Genomic DNA, 18,515 nt, shown 5'->3' on the forward strand with positions numbered 1-18,515 from the left:
ATAAAAATTAAAGAAAGAATGAGCATGTTTCTTCCTCTGTTCACATTATTTTAGAATCACATATTGAAATGCTATGATAGTCAATAAATACATAGATGTAATTCAATAGTGAGAGCATTGTATACTTAAAGAAGTTAGAGGGATATGTGTGGCTACAGAACATAAGGACACAGAACAGTCTCTAGGGATATATTTGGTGTAGAGACATGATTGAAAGGAAGAATAGATGTAACACCAATGTAAGGAAGGTCCTCCAGTCAGAGCAATCAAGAGAAGGATTAAAGTATTTCAGCAAGAAGCCAGTGACATCAAGTCAAAGTGGGAACATTGGGAAATGAAAGGTTAGCATTATCTCAATGCTCAGTCAATTAAGACCCTTCTGAAAAGGCATTTAAAAGGGAACTGGCTAACGTCTGACCATTTAGTGATTTTATAACTCATTTATTCTCTCAAATGGATGCCATGGACCATCTCAGTCAGGTATAGGTCCTTGGGAATGGGAGTTCTCGAAGGGTTGGTGGACAAAGATAGGCGAAGTGAAAAACAAAGACAAACTCAGGCTCAGGGGAACATTTGAATCTAAGTGTATTTTTCAGGCAAGCAAGTTAGGTTTGTATACACATTTTTTGAAACGGTGAGTGTTTTTGTGGTCAAAACACAGGACGCAGAGTAATGATGTTGTCATCAATCTTGACTCATCTTTCTTAAGTCATTAGACTGGTATCAGTGCATGTGCCCTCTTTATCAAAGGTCAATGTTCTCTCATTCTGCCAAACATTTTTGAGTCAAGACAGTTTTTTCATAGCCCTTCTCGTCACTATCTGGAGCTTTCTTAAACACTTTATGTGTAAGTCATAATCGAAACTATGATTAATCCTTAGCCATGTTTTTTTTTTTTTTAATAAGTAGCACAGAACTTAGTGGTAAACGGGCCTGAATGACCCTTGGCTGCAGTCCCAAGTTAGAGTGTTTCATAGTAACATAGTTATGTTTGAAAAGTTCTGATATGAAAGAAAAACAAAGGCAGAATGTTCCAAGAACAACAAAGTTGTAATCAGCTACTCCTGGCAGGTACATCAGACCCATTCCAGGAGGGAGGCTTTCCCTGGGTAGGGGTCATCGCCTTGGGTTCTGCAGTGTCATTTGTCACACAGACTCCACTGGAGGGGTCGTGACAAGCTGTATTGACTACGTAGTTACAATGTGCCAGGCAAATAATAAGGACCGAATAAACAACAGTGACAACCAAAAGTGACATCATTAATGTTGATAGTTTAGTAAGGGAGACAGATGTTCAGCAAGAAATGTATAGGGGATTTTTATGTGCTTTAAACAGGGTAACAACAACAACAACAAAAGGGAAAATAGAGGAAAGCTTGTGAAATAAAACAACAAACCACAAAGCTACTCAGAGAAGTTTAGAGCCATGTTGCCTAATCTTTTAAAATTGAAAATGTCTGACCTCAGCCTATCAAGTCTCATCTGTATTAGCTGTAACCTCTTCCTCTGTAGCCTGGCACAGCCATATTGCCAGGGGGAAGTGATCTGGCCACTCAGTGGCCAGAGTGCATGCCTGAAGTAGTCCCTGCTCTCCAGATGTGGGATCCACAAGGAGACTGTGGTACTACATCCAAGCAGTGTGTTTAGGTCCACATCATACATGGTCCTTCGTTGATGTTTCTGACTCTGTTTTGTAGTGTAGTTATCCTGTATTATGTGACTAATGTCCGATTATGAGTGAGTATATACCATGTGTGTCTTTCTGGGTTACCTCACTCAGGATGATCTTTTCTAGGTCCATCCATTTGTCTGCAAATTTCAAATTTTCTTTATTTTTAATAGCTGAATAGTATTCCATTGTGTAGATGTACCACAGTTTCTTTATCCATTCTTCAGTTGAGGGACATCTAAGTTGTTTCCAGATTCTGGCTACTACAAATAAAGCTACTATGAACGTTGTTGAGCAAATGTCCTTGTTGTATGGTGGAGCATCATTTGGGTATATTCCCAAGAGTGGTATGGCTAGGTCCTGAGGAAGAGTTAGGTAAGCAAGTCCTCAGTAGTTCCTGCCTCATAAATATGTCTGTCAGATATATTGGGCCAGAAGGCTGAAGGATATGCTCCAATGTTATAGAGAGTTTTGGGTGACTATTCAGGTAGAAAACAGTCTCTCTCATCTTTCCATTTGGGAAGCTATTAACTTGCACTCCTGGCATACTCAGATAATCAAATTTACTCCTTCTCAAGTCTCTGAGGGAGTTGAAAACCAGGTAGCTTAGTTTTACAATGAAGCTTAATCGTTTGGGGTTAAGAGGTTTTTAGGTCTAGGTAGGTGTTCTAAGTTGATAATGACAATATGTGATGGAGATTGATTTACATTCAGAAATTTAGAAGCACCAAGATAGGAAAGATGTCTTCTTCAAGGCTGTCAAATACAAATAGCCAAAACACTAAGAATGTAAAATTTATATAATTCCTGATTGTGTCACAATTTTTCACGCCATAGGTAATCATTGTATATATGTGTAATAATATAAATGTATATTTACAAAAATAAAATAATTTTAAAAAATCAAAAGTGTTTGAACACTGGAATAAATAAATATAAAAGGATAATTCCCTTTCTGAATGGATGACCCAGTGCAGTGGCCACTTTAGGATATGAGACTCAGTGAGTCAGATAGGCATAACAACCAGCGCAATAGGGGAAGCATCAGGCATAGCTGTCCTGAGTCTATTACTGGTTTCACTGGTACAGAAGTGCTTCAATTAAAAACAATACAACTCAATCTGCAAGAAGCTGATTTTTAGGCAAAAAGATAAATACTTTGCATTACAAAAGGATTCTCAGATTTGAAGAGTCACAGGAGAATTTATTTAAGTAGTTAGAGCATCCCTGATGTCTCTTTTATTCAATTTGCAGTTGTTTGATTTACATACAATTTTCAGAGTGCATTAATTATTAAAAAAGCATCACACTTCTGCAGCAGATATTCCTGAGTAATTACACTTCTGAGCTTCTGCTCTCTGCTCCATGCCATATCATATGAATATACTGCATATCTTTAGCATATGATACGTCTCTACTTGCAGGTGGCCATGGTAGTGCTTCTATAACATAAAAGCATTATGGAACTTTCTCATGAAATCTCATAATTATGTAGTTCTAAAGCTTGTAAGCTTGGGGACAAAATAAGTGACATCATACAAGATGGAAAACAATTAACATAGCAATTTGGTTGCTAGGCTCCCTCTCAACTCAGTTATTTACCACCCAAACTCTCTTTACACTAATGGTCAGAGTCTTTCTACTATTGGAATATTAAGTATTTATTTTAGTTATCAGTTCCCTATAAATAAGAGAAAACATACACATGGGGAAAATGGAAACATCAAAGCCCATTTATTATTGAAATCATTAGCTATGCTCCTTGGTTCTAAGTTCTACAAATTTATTTGTCAGAGGGAACATTCCTCTAGATGAATCTTAATATAGAGCAGAGGACAGAGAATAAAATAGAAAAAGCATCAACAAGAAAAATCAATGTTTACCTAACAATTGCTGTAAGTTAGGTCCTACTCTAAATGCATTGATTTAAAATTTTAATCAAATTTCATAGTCCAATTAGCAAAATATTATTTGCATATTTTAGGTAAAAAATTGAAAATGAGTATTTATCATCAAATTTGAGGGCTTGGGAAAGCAAGAATCAAATTTTGTTTTATGTTTCAAATATGCAACATGTTTAAATTCAACATATATAACTTGGGCACCGCACCAAGGGCTATTATGAGGGAAACATTGGGAATTAAACATAGATGATTTCATATGACTCTGTCTATCAAGGCACCTCCATTCTACGAATTAAAGACAGTAGGTGTCATTAGGAAGATGCTAGCTTGCTGATGCCTTTGAGCATTTTCAAGTGAATTTAAAACAATAATCATTTTATAATGAACAATGAATTTGTTAAACATCTCAATTCAATTATCAACCTTGAAAAATTATTTGGAGTGTGATTCAGTGAAAGCATTTTGAACATCAGTCAGAAAACTGAACCCAGTTGTTTTAATGTCACTGTGAACTTGTCATTTCAAGTGACCAAATGTTCATGGATAACTATGGCTTCAGGAGAAGTTATATATATTCATTTATTTATTTGAAAAATATGGGGTGAATTCTTACAAGCTGTACGTGGCAGTGAAAGCAAGTCCTTGATTTCCTGACGCTTCTGTGATGATGGAGTGATGGAAAAAAACAAGTGATAAGTACATGTATCTAGTACTACTGAGAAAAGAAGCAAGGATGCCCAGGCAGTGGCTCTTGCACGATATTTGACTTGCAATATGCAAAAAGAGTTGTTTTACATACTGAAACTGCTGAACGTATTCTGGATGATTCAGAATTAACTCCATTATTTATTCAACTACAACAAGGAATTAGAAATCGAAATCATCCATTATATAATGACACATATCAGATTACATACAGGTCTGTCAAGTCTGCTACCACAAGCTAATGTTGAAACTGATGAGCTATTAATAGGAAATATGCTAGAAGCCTCAGCACCATGTAAACAGCACATGTTTGAAGAAAGACTTTTCTATCACTTGGCAATAAACTAAGGAAGTGATAAGGCAATTCCCTACTTGTTCTTTGTATAACCAAACTTGCAGGAAGTAACCCAAAAGGTACCCAAAGAAATGAAATTTGGAAATGGATGTGTTTCATTTCACAGAGTTTGGAAAATTAAAGTATGTGCACTATACAATAGATACATATTCATGATTTCAATGGGCAACTGCTTTAAGTTCTGAAAAGGCCAATTCTGTAATTATACATTTACTAGAGGTTAGGGCTATTATGAGAATACCTGTACAAATTAAGACCAACAATACTCCAGCATATGTCTCTAGTAAGATGAAACTGTTTTTTACATATTATAACATAAAACATATTACAGGTATACCACATAATCCTACAGGACAAGTAGTTATAGAAAGATCTAATCACATCTTAAAAGATATACTTAATAAACAGAAAGGGGTAATAAAGACCCACCAGAGATAGATTACACAGTGCTTTATTAACTTTAAATTTCTTGAATGTTAATGAGAAAGTAGCAACAGCTTCAAAGAGACATTGGATAATAGAAAAAAAAAAAAAAAAAAACAAACGCTGCATTAAACAGAAGATATATTTTAAAGATATGTTGACCTCAGAAGGGAAAGCAGAATATGTGTTACATTGGGAAAGAGGTTTTGTCTTTGTTTTCATAGGAGAAGAAAAGCTATGGATACCATCACAATTGATAAATATTTAATTTGAACAGGAGAGGCCCTATAATAAAGAGAGGCGATGATTCATCAGCTCAAACTATGTGTAAAGACTAAAAGCTTCTTGTTAAATTAAAAGGATATTTTTTTGTTTGGTACTAAAAACATAATTAAGAGATTTAAAATGTTTTAAGTAACTTTAATGGGTTACTATATCTTAAACTTGTTTTCTAAATCTCTAAGAGTTTGGAATAAGTTGGGGCTAAAATTAAAAAAAAAAAAAAAAATTGACCAGGGTGGTGGTAGTCCATGCCTTTAATCCCAGTAGAGACAGGTGGAGCTCTATAAATTAGTAGTTTTCTAAATTCTGTTACAAAGAGCAGGGTAGGGACCTGCACCTGGGAGGCATATGCCTTTAATCCCAACACTCAGAAGACAGAGCATGCAGATCTCTGAGTCCAAGGCTAACCTGCTTCAGAACAAAGAAGAGAAGTAGAGAAAAATTTATGTCTGGGTGTGGTGGTTCACACCTTTAATCCCAGCACTTGTGAGGCACATTCTTTTGATCCCGAACTCTTGGGAGGCAGAGATAGGCGCACGAGATTTACACCGATTTAAACTTAAAAGCCACTTGCAAAAGGCAGGCTGAAATTCAAAGTGAATATCCTTTGTAATCTAAAAATAAGTATACATAAAGGTATATTTAGTTTCAATTTTTCTTATTTTGTATTTTTAAAATTTATTATAATTTATAGGGGTTACATTCAGAATGTTATCCTCTTGTTTGTGTCTTCCTGTTCCCTCCATCTCTCCCTTATTTGCCCTATTCCCTTCCCCTAGACTTCTGACAGAAGGGGACCTCTTCCCCCACCTTATAACCACAGCTTCTCAGGTCTCATCCAGAGAGCCTACTTCCCTTTCCTTTCCTCTGTGTGCCAACAGGCCTCCCCACCGAGGGGAAGTGATCAAATTGGAGGCAACAGAGTTCATGTCAGAGGCAGTCCCTGCTCTCCCCACAATGGTAAAGAGTAGGCTGTCCATTGGCTAGATCTGAATGTGTGTGTGTGTGTGTGTGTGTGTGTGTGTGTGTGTGTGTGTGTGTGTGTGTCTAAGTTTACTGCATGCATTGTCCTTGGTTGGTGCAACAGTTTGTTCAGCAACGCCCCCCCCCCCCAGGTTCAGAAAAGAACTTTTTCAAAATTTCAATGGAAAGATAATACTTTTTCTATTGAAAAACAAAAGAAAGCAAAATAACTAAACCCAATGAAAAACAAAACTGCCCATGAAAAAAGAAACCCTCACAGAAAGTTGGGTCAGAGTTTTGTTCTTATCTTTCTAGGACAATAAGATCATCCCGGTAAGGAATCTGGAGGCCACTGGATAACTGAAACGTATGAAGAAAAACTACCAAACACCAAAGAACACAAAACAACTATCCTTCACAGACTGCCGCAAAAGCTATTACCTCAAAAAGTCTGCATCTAGAACAGACTTCAAAATGGCTGTCTAAGATGGTCCAGCATCACAGACTGTTACTGCCAGGAGTTTATGTTTCACAGCATAGACTGGACATCAAATGCTTCCGCTGGCTTTCTTAAGACTTGACCATTTTCTTAATTTCTGACCCCCTCCACAAAAAACAAAACAAAACAAAAACTACATCCCAAGTCAGCACAAAGCAGTTTTAACAGAGCATTGCCCCATTCCTAAAATGCCAGGCTTTTGCACGTTCATGGGTGATAGATGTTTGTCATCATTTTAGGAGGTTGGATGCAAGTTATTAATGGTCTTAGTCATGGATAAAACAAGATATGGGACGTTAGACTAAGGGATTTCTCTCTTTTTCTTTTCTCTATCCTTTCTTATGCAAGGAAAGAAAGATTCATAAGAAAAAAGGGAGTATAGAAACAATAGAATAATAAAAAGAGTAGATTATTGAATCTACTCTTATAGATCTTTGTATAGTGATACAAAATTAAGGTTATATTTTGACAGCATACTATGTATCAAGTGTTTTTAAGATATTGTACCTATGTAATTATTAAAAGCTCAACTCGAAGTTGTAATCCTTTTGAAAGCTATTATCACAAACTGGTTAGGATAATTAAGAAATGCAAACTAATAGTCAATCAAACTTGTGGTTTTTTTAGGTATAGCTTAGTTACAGATATTTTCTAAGTTTCTCAGTCAGTATATAGCTAGAAACAAGTAATTCAGATATACTAGAGATGGGTAGTCTTCAAAAGCCTCCAAGATGCATAGAATATGGCATTTATTTTATTTTATTAATTTGTGAATTTTTGGACAGTGAGACATATCAGCTCCTGGCAGCACTCCCTCTCAATGTTGAAGAAGATGATGAGCATCAAAAAATTCTTCTTTAGGACATGGCTTCATATGTGGCAAGCTAGCCACTGGGAAGGAAATGTCCTTGCTTCTACTGTAGACAAACTGGATGCAGGAAAGCTAACTGTCAAGCTTTGCAAGCACAAGGTAGGCCAAGCCCTTCATTATGTCTGCTTCATAGAAAAATCTGTCAGATAGTCTGAGCTGGAAAGATGAAGGTGATGCTCTAACATTAGAGAGATATCTTGAGAGAATGTCAAGGCTACCAGCAGAATCTGTCATTTCTGTAATTTTAGAAACTGCTTGTTCTGCACGTCCTGTTTATTTAGATAATATCATTCTCAGGTCTCCGGTAGTGTTGAAGACTAGCTAGTTACAGTCTCACAGTTAAGCTCAGTTGTTAGGATTTAAGGAGATGTTTTAGGTCTAAAAAGATCTCTTTTGATTGGTAATGCGAGTTTTGATACAAAGTGATTTGCATACACAACTTTGAACTCACAAAGATAGGATATATTACAAAATAGTTTCTTCAAAGTTGCTAAAAACATATGGACTAAACATTAGGAACCTAATTTTTACCCAGTAGTAAATACTTTGTTGATATTAGAGAGTTAAAACAAAATAAACAAACAAACAAAAAACCCTTTTATTTAGACAAAAATGGGGAAATGTTGCAGGATATTTGATCCCATTGTGGACTCTGAGATTGTGAACTATAAAACTCTGCTTCTTGTTGGTGTGATTGAACCCTAACACACACCTTTAATGCAAGAACTTTCTGTTTATTAAAAACAGGTGATTATGGTGTGGTTCAGCCAGCCCTAGCACACACCTTTAATCCAAGAGCTTTCTGTACACAGGATTTAATAAAGTTAACCCTAGGTCAAGAGGTAGGGCAAGAAACCAGCTGACAGGGATTAAAGAGGAAGAGGGACTTTGAGTTGAAGGGCATTTAAGACAGCATAGATAGTAAGAAGAGACTTTTGAGCATAGAGATAGCAAGCTCTTTGGTTTTTAGTTGTTTTGGCTTTTCCTTCTGGGCTATCAGCTGAGCTAGTTAGCTTCTTGAGCTTTATCCCCTGGGGCATTAGCTGAGTAGGAAGGTCAGATGGGTTCTTTCTTTGCCTTTCTATGCTAGTGTGCTTTCACCCCAGCATTTGGTTTCCAAGTGTTTATTAGTATTATCAACCATTTGGGATTTTCAACAAGTGGTATCCTGGGAAGGTTTTACAATGGAGGGGCAAAGAATCAAACCAAAGGTACATGGCTTAAATTCCTCTCAATCTTCCAATTACCTTTAAAAACCCTCAGGGTTAATTGCTTTTTGGGGGTTAACAACCTCTTGACCCTAATAGCCTGTTAAGAGCCTCAGGGTGGACTATGGGGTTTGAAAATGAGGTCCTCAGTGCATTCTGAGGAGGATGACTGTGTTCCAAAGCAACACAGAAATGTTCACCCCTCCCACCCCTGGGAGGAAATACTTAGTTCAATGTATTAGAAATACCCAAGCTGAGAGCATCCAAGATGGCATTGATTGCACACTGTATCTGATCTGTAGAACAGCAGTGACTAGACAGCCACCAAAGAACCATACTGTGAACTCCAAAACACAGTCCTGGTGTTTTCTGGAAAGAAGGAAATCCTGTCGTGTGGATCATCCATGCCCTCCCACTGTAGGACTATGGAACCATGTTCAGGCCCTACTCTGATAACATGGGAGTCAGTGAGCCAGCCCTGCTCTGATGATAATGGGAGTGGGAGAGCCGGTTCTGCCCCAAGGACACGGGAATGGGAGAGCTGGCCCTGCCCTGAGGACATGGAAGTGGGAGAGCCAGCCCTGCCATGATAACATGGGAGCAGGAGAGCAGGCCCTACCCTGATGACAGGGAGCAGGAGAGTAGGTCCTGCCCTGAGGACACGGGAGCAGGAGAGCAGGCCCTGCCCTGACTATAGGGGAGCATGCCCTGATCCAGGGCTTTGAGTGGACCTCACCCCAACATCTACCTCATGTATGACCTGCTGGAACACATGAAGGGGTAGGACCTGTAGATTCAAAGATTAAGAATCTCCTTGACACATGACAACAATGGATATCTGACAGCAGTCCCAGTGAGGATCTGGTAATGATAGTGTAGGCCTCAAACCAGACCCATGACTTGTAGCAATGAGCATTTTAAAGTAAACACATGTGGACAAAAGGCTATACTGCGTGATACACTACAGCTTCTGTGACAAGATTTTTTTGTCTGTCTATTTGTTTTATTTTACTTGGGCGGGGAGGAGACAGATTTTGGTGTATGACGTGTAAATCATAGACATTCAATAAAAATTTAAAAAAAGAAAAAGAGCTCCAGGGTTAGCTGGGCATGGTGGCACATGCCTTTGATCCCAGCACTTGGGAGGCAGAGGCAGGCAGATCTCTGTGAGTTCGAGGCCAGCCTGGTCTACAAAGTGTGTCTAGGACAGCCAAGGCTACACAGAGAAACCCTGTCTCAAAAAAAGAGCTTCAGATTTGACTTTCTTTGCTTACATCTAGTCACTGTGCAGACTCAAGTTGTTTTGTACATTTATTTTCAGCACAACCCCTGAATACCTAAAGGTAGGGCAGCACTTGCCTGTTTGTGATTCTTCAGTCCAGAATTAAAGGAAAAGCTAACCTGTTCTGTGCTTGATTTATTCTTTAAACATTAGATTTATTTAAATTGTTTTTCACACAATATATTTTGTCATGTTTCCCCTCCTTATCTCCTCCCAGATCCTCTCTGCCTCCCTACTCACCCTGCTTAATGTTCTTCCTCAATAAAATAAAATAAAATAAAACCATCAGAGCACACAAAAAATAAAACAAACAAGCAAAAGACCAATAAGATTTTAAAAATCCCAAATAATATAAAATGAAACAGAACATCCACAAAACAAACAAACAACAAGGAAAGTTCTCTGGTGAGGTACTGATCTTGTTTAATCCTTTTACAATAAGGTGATGTCTATTTTTGAAGGTCAGATGTGTTTCTTGAATGCAGCTGGAAGGTGGATCCTATTTTTCTCATGCAGTATACTTGTCTCTGTCTTTTTTTTTTTTTAGAGAATTCAAAACATTGATATTGACTTATTAATGAAGCATGTTTGTTCTTGTAGTGTGAATTTTCCCCTTATTTTAATTTATGGACCTTAGATTATTTATTCTTTGTGGCTCTTGGGTGTGGTAATCTCTTGAGGCTGAAGTTTTCCTTCTAGTACCTTTGGTAGAGTTAGATTTGTAGATAGAAATTGATTTATCACTGAAAGGATTTTTTCCTCTCCATTGATTATAGTTGATAGTTTTGCTAGATATAGTAATTTGGGACAATATCTATGGTCTTTCAGAATTTGGAGGACATCCATCCAAACCCTTCTGGTTTTCAGACTGAAAAGTCAGGTGTTATTCTAATGGTATTATGTTTATTTGTAACTTAGTGTTATTCTCTTGCAGATTTTATTATCCTTTCTCTGTTTTATACATTTGTTGCTTAGTTATTGTCTGTTGTAGAATTTTTTTCTGGTTCTCTCTCTTTGGAATTTTGTATCCTTCTTGTTCCTTGATATGTATTTCTTTCTTTAGATTCAGGGATTTTTTTCTATGATTTGGTTAAAAATACTTTTTGTGCCTTTAACATGGGTTTCTTCCTCTGCTTCTTCTTTACCAATTCCATAGACGTGAAGATTTCCTGAGTGCTTTGTACCTTGATTTCTTTTTTTTCTTTTTATTCTTCTCTTACATAATATATCCTGACCTCAGTTTTCCATCCCTCCACTTCTCCCATCCTCTACCTCCCCTCTCCTTAAGATCCATTCCTCCTTCATTTCCCTTTAGAACAGAGCAGGCTCCTCAAGGATATCACCTGAATGTGGTATAGCAAGATACAATAAGACTAGGCACAAACCCCCATATTAAGGCTGGGCAAGGCAACCCAGTAGGAGGAAAAGGGCCTGAAGAGTAGGCATAAGACCATGAGACACCTCCATTCCTCCTGTTAGGAATCCCACAAACACACCTAGATAACAACCATGACATATATGCAGAGGACCTTGCCGAAACCCATGCAGGCTCTGTGATTGTTGCTTCAATCTCTGTGAGCCTCTATGAGCCCTAGTTAGTTGATTCAGTGGGCTATGTTTTCTGGTGTCCTTGATCCCTCTGCCTCTTATAATTCTTCCATCTTTTCTTTCTTGGGGTTTCCAGAGCTCCAAGGAGAGGAATACAAAGGAGAACCCTGATTTGGGCTCTCTCTACACCTAATGTTTGGCTATGGGTCTCTGCATCTCCCATCAGCTGCTGGAGGAAGCCTCTGACGATGACTGGGCTAGTCACCTATCTATGAGTATAGCAGAATGCCATTAGGAATCATTTTTATTCCTTTTTCTGTCCTATGTTCCTAGACTATCCAGCCTCCAACCCTTCTTCATACAGGTGGTGTCTGGCATTGGCTCTTTATTATGCTGTGGGCCTCAAGTTAGTCCAGTTACTGGTTGATTACTCCCACAAGTTCTGCATCTCCATTTCCCTAGCACATCTTGTAGGCAAGGAAGATTGTAGGTCAAAGGTTTTGTGGCCTGAGTGGGTGCTCTAGTCCCACCACCAAAAGCCTGGGTTGGTTACAGAAGATGGCCAGATCAGGGTATCCTTGTAAGGGTCATTCTCCTGGGAGTTTCTATTGCACTAGGTTTCCACAGAGCCCCCCAAATGTCCTTCAATTCTATTTGTCTCTCCCTATATTCTCTCCCTCCATCCATCCCCCCAACCTAATCCCTCCTGTTCCCATTCCCATATGCCCCTAGTTCATCAAAATCTACTCTATTTCCCAGGGAAATCCAACAGTCTCCCTACTTTTTACTTAGTCTTTCTGGGTGTGTGGATTGTAGCATGATTATCGCTTGCCTAACAGCCAATATCTACTTATAGATGAGTACACACCATGTTTGTCTTTCTGGGCCTGGTTACTTCACTTAGGGTAATTTTTTCTAGTTTCATTCATTTGCCTGCAAATTTCATGGTGTCTTTTTTAAACAGCTAAGTATTCCATTATGTAAACGTACATTTTTGTTTATCCATTCTGTTGAAGGATATCTAGGTTATTTTGAGATTATAATATAACAACATAATTTTTCTCCTTCCTTTCTTCTATTCAAACTCTCCCATGTACCTGCCCTTTGATATCTTTCAAATACATGGGTTTTCTTTCACGTGTGTGCGCATGTGTATTGTTAAATACATAAATGCAATTTTCTCAGACTGTATAATGTTACTTCTATATATACATGTATATATACATATATACCTACCTACATACACATATATATATATAATTATATATATTTACATGTTTTCTTGTGCTTTACTTTTAAAGATAGTTGTAGAATCAGTTTTCATAGATTATTCATGTCTCTAATGAGAAATGCCTATATAAATGATAAATTAAAGAAAATGTTATAGAAAAATATCTGACCAAGATTCCCAGTATAGAAGTAAGCCCATATATATATATTGTACTTGTCATTACATTATTATATCTAATTGTTTTATTAATATGTAGCAGGTTATACATAGAACAAAAATATGATATTTGTTCTTTAGTCTTTAGCTTAATAAATAAAATGTTCTCCAATCTCACCCTTTTTCCTATAGTCATGTTCTTTCTTTTTCTGTGTGTTTGAATAACACTTCATGCAGCATTTTTCTCTATCCATCACCTATTGATAGACACTGAAGCTAACTTCACAACTTAGCTCTTGTGGTTAGTGTTGCAATGAAAATGCATGTGCAGGTTTCTCTAAAGTATACCTACTTAGAATCCCTTGGGTACATTTTCAGAATGGTGCAGCCGAGCTTTATGATAGGTAAATCTACCTATTGCTTTTTTGAGAAACCACCACCCTGATTTCCACAATGGCTGAAACAGCTTACATTTCCACCAGTGGTGGATGAGAATTGTCTTTCTCATCATCTTTGCCAGCAGCTTAGAAAATATTTTATGCTTATGTGTATGTGTGCATGTGAGCATGTTTACATGACACCTATATGTCACTAGATGCCAGAAGAAGAAATCAGCCCTGTGGAGCTGGAGTTATAGGCATCTGGTGTTGGGAGCCACCTGGTATAATTACCCAGAATTAATCTCAGGTCCCCTGGAAGAAGAGTAATTGTTCCGAACCACTGAGTTATCTCTTGCGCTCAATCAGAAGTTAAGAGAGAGAGAGAGAGAGAGAGAGAGAGAGAGAGAGAGAGGGAAAACTACAGCTCTTTTTTCATGATTGACAATGCATTTGTACTCAATCTTTTGTATCAGTATTTATTTATTTATTTATTTATTTATTTATTTATTTATTTATCTTACATATCCTAGGTATTAACTACCTGTTGCATATGCGGCTCACATTTTTCTCTCATTCTGTAAGGTTTCTCTTCACTCTGATAACTGTGGTTTGTTTGTTTTCTGTGCAGAAAGTTCTGGGTTTTCATAGCTCCTAAGTCAGATCTGTTCCTTGCCTATACATGTATCTGGAACTGTCTGGCCTGTGTTTTCTTCTAATAGCTTCAAAGTTCCAGGTCCGAGATCAATGTCTTTGCTTTAATGCTCTTAACACTGTCTCTTCCTGCTTTCTGCAGTGGTTATGCATGTGAGACATGCTCACAATTCATAAAATTGGGCTTTGCCTGTAGGACAAAGCACATTCTATTTCTCTTCCTTTTCTTTGTGATTTTATTTTGGACTATTTTGCATTTTGATGTATATCTGTAGGCTGCCTTGTTGACTTACTATTTTGTTTTCTTAGCTTTTTACCACAGTCTGCAAATAGTAACTGGCTCTGGTTTCTCCATGTCTCACTGTTTTCTGGTATTGTCTTGCTTGGGATCCTGGCTCAGCACTGGTCAATATGGTCAATATTTCCCTGGGAATTAGCACCAGGACTAGGGATATATGCAATGCGATAAGGACGTCTGTCTCCCAGGTTTATAATTTCTATTACTGTGCACAATTCTTGAGCTATAAAAGTGATAGATTAAGACATTTATATCAATTAAATAGTATTAAATAATTCATATGGTTTTATATTCAATGCATGATAATTACTAAAATTAAATTTGTAATGTTTATAATGTTATTTCTTTATTTTATATAAAATATATAGCAGTTTATTAAATTTCATTATAATCTGAAAATATGTTAAGGTTATTTAATTAGTAGTTGAAACCAAATTAGTTTCCTTCAAGACCTAATGCATTACAAGAAATAATCTGATTCAAAATACAAACTACCCACCAACTACATTGAATACTCATTTGCACATTGCCAGTTTCAAGACAACCTTCACACTTTTAAAGAGTAATTAGAACTCTAAATGATTGAAATAATTAAAACAAACCCAAACATAATCTAATTGTAGTCACTGAAATCGGTCATCATTAGTGAAAAAGAGAAGGGATACTATTTAGTTGCAGAACAGGCTAAGCAAAAGCTTAGTTTCTCTGAGTCTCACTGTTCCACAACATAGGAATGAGGAGAACAATTATTTTTAGAGTTCTATGAGAACTACTGTAATAGCACTCAGAACAGCAGTCAACAAATGATATCTATTGTGATAAAGGTATGCCTACAGATTCTAGCTTCCCCAGACTCAATAATTCCACACATTTTGGTCCATTAATCAAAACATACAAAGACATGCATTTTTGTTTTATTTCTTTTTTTTTCTAGTAAAAATGGTTAATATTCTTTAGTCACACTGTTCCCATAAAGTCCAGGTTATTAAACTTAAATCATAATACCAAGTGTGAGACACTTCCCCATCCCTATGATTCGTTTGCTCAGGGACCCCCCCCCCCCCCCGCCAGAGGCTCCGCAAGCAATACCAGGTATGGATACCATTCTTGGCTGCCCAGACAAACAGAACAATAAGAGCCTATTACCAAACATAACACACACTTTAGATACAGAACACAGTGAAGTCAAGCTAGGACTGAACTGGAACCTCTCTCCCTTTTATGAGCATTTATAGTGCCAGAAGGTGCTATGCAAGCTTTTAGGGAAAGCCCTCAGTGATCTAACCTAGAGGCAGACCCTGAGTGCTACAGTACCAAAATACCAGACAAGGTATGCCCACTGATGCAACAGTCATTGGATCTGAAGTCTTCCCAATAAGAGGGGATTATTGCCTGACACTATAAACTTGGTCAAAAGCTGATAGGTAAGTCACGAGTCATATGCAGCATTGGGCTACCAATGCTTTGCTGTGTGAACATGCAGTTAAAGTGTCATCTAAATATTTATTTTTATATTCTTTACTACTGCCCCTTACAGCTTTAGTCAGGTCAGATAAGTCTCATTTGGCAGTGGCGAGCAGTCAAAACAGATACTCAGAACCCAGTACTACATAAAGACTAGGAGAACTCTGGCTGCTCAGGCCTAAATAAAGTGTCTGTTTTACCCACTCTGAGGCACAGGGCCATCGTGGATAAGCGGGTTGAAAGACTACAACCTGGAGGACGAAGAGGAATACTATAAAATGCTGTCTTCTTAATGTGCAATCATGAGCACACATCATGAGACAAGTATAATCCACGAGAGCACAGGGACTAGAGAGATGAAGGTTGTCAGGGACTGGAGGAAAAGTGAAGATAGTGAGGCAGAATATGATCACAATGTAACATGTACAATAAAACAGTGTCAAATTTAAAAAAAACCATAATTAAAATAATATAATAAAATGATATAAATATTCTTTTTAAAAATTTTTTATTAATTTATTCTTGTTACATCTCAATGGTTATCCCATCCCTTGTATCCTCCCATTCTTCCCTTCCTCCAATTTTCCCCTTATTCCCCTCCCCTATGACTGTTCCTGAGGGGGATTTCCTCCCCCTGTATATGCTCATAGGGTATCAAGTCTCTTCTTGGTAACCTGCTGTCCTTCCTCTGAGTGCCATCAGGTCTCCAAATATTCTTTTAAAATATTTTACTGATTGACCCAGTGAGTTCAGAGTTTTTTTTGCCTGAATATGGATGAGAAGGTAGTTACTGAAGCAAGGGCAACTTAACGGTAAGCGGCTACCTGTTGAGGAAAATGAACTCTGCTCTAGAAGCCATTAATTGTCAATGTTCTTCAGAGAGGAAGGGACTTCATGGGCCCAGTCTTGTGGCCTATCTTGTGTAGGTAACCATTGCTAGAGTGAGTTCAAGAGTGCCTGTCATACCCAAAGATGTATAGACCCACCAGGACTATACTGTTTTAATTCCATTGCTATGTAATAGAACTTGAAGTCAGGTATTGTGATTCTTGAGCCAGTATTCTTGTGCTTTGACTTGGCATTTTGATTGGGATTACAACTTGCAGACTATGACCATAAAGTAGGGAAGGAGATCCTTCTTGGCCATAGACCTAGGGGAGGGGAAGAGGGTGAAAGTGGGAGGGAGGGAGGGAGGATACAAGTGATGGGATAACAATTGAGTTGTAATCTGAATAAATTAATTAAATTTAAAAAAAAAACAACTTGCAGACTGTCTATGGTAGGATGGTTCTTTTTATAATGATAATTCTAACAAATCCATGAGCACAGGAGGTGTTTTTGCTGTCTTTATTCTTTCTTCAGTGTTTTAAAGTTTCATCACAGAGATCTTTTCCTTCCTTGATTAAGTTTATGTGAAGGTATCGTTTTTCTTTTCTTGAGTCTAGTGAGAATGGGATCATTTCTCCCATTTCATTCTCTACATGGCTGTCATTGGTATATAGAAAGGCTACTGGTTTTCGTATGTTAATTTTGTAACCTACCATTTTAATGAAAGTTTTACCAGCTTTAGGATTTACTCTTGATGCTAGTCTTTAGAATCCCTTATGAAGAGAATCATAGCATACATAGACAGGGATGCTTTGACATCTTCTTTTCCTACTTGGAATCCCCTGATTTCATTCTTTTGTCTTACAGCTCTACTGAAACTTCAAATAGGGGTTGGATAGGAGTGGGGAGAACAGGCATCCTTGTCTTGTTTCTCATCACAGAGGGGGTGCTTTGAGTTTTTCTCCACTTGGTAGGATGTTTCTACATGCTTTTCATAGACAACTTTACTTATTTGAGATACGTTTACTCTATACCTAGTTTCTGTAGGCAATTTGCCATGAAGTGAGGCTGGAGTTTCTAAGCATATTCTCTGCATCTGTGCTGTATTTACACATTTCTAAGGTAACTTTGAACCATGTAAAACATATTTAAGATAATAAACATCTACCTAACTTGGCAAACTTCTCTTTGGATGTGCTATGGTTTATGCCAACTAATATATTGACCTTCAAATGCTCAATTGTTACCATTCAAATATGTAGAAAAGTAGCTTACCACCCAAACTGTGTCAGATAACTTATAGGGGAATTTTAAAATTAAAGAAACTTAAACTTTACCTCAGATCCTTTAGGAGTGGGACTTGGGTATCTAAGTACTTAAAAAATTGTGAATGACTTTACTAATACATCCAGTTTGAGGATCACTGATGTATGATCATTCATAGAGCTCTTGGAATCTATTGAGAAGTTCCTCTGGATGGGGCAGTAAATGTGGTTCTTAAAGCTCTGAAATACTTGTATTATTTAGAAGATTGCTTTAATGTGTTTTAATGAAATCAACCAAACACAGAAAGACCACTATCACATGATCCCCACTTACATACAATATGTTTTAAACACTGATCTCAGGAATTGTGAAAAATACAACACAGTGGGTCTCTGGGACCCACAGTCACGTTTTGGCCAAGCAGGTATCAACTATATAAACAATTTTCCTTGAAATTGTATATATTTCTTTTATAATTCTGGGTACTAACCCTGAGAAACTGAAGTGGGTGCTAAGTTCATGCTGCTGTTTA

At 37.4% G+C, this 18,515-nt stretch overlaps 1 protein-coding gene across 3 annotated transcripts in view; it reads right to left on the bottom strand.

The window, feature by feature from the left end:
• The window catches only part of Mctp1 (multiple C2 and transmembrane domain containing 1), a 587,757-nt gene that overhangs the window by 259,739 nt on the left and 309,503 nt on the right, over window positions 1–18,515 (bottom strand). The window lies entirely within an intron of this gene.

The sequence above is a fragment of the Acomys russatus genome, chromosome 30 (assembly GCF_903995435.1).
Source record: "Acomys russatus chromosome 30, mAcoRus1.1, whole genome shotgun sequence".
NCBI lineage: Eukaryota > Metazoa > Chordata > Mammalia > Rodentia > Muridae > Acomys > Acomys russatus.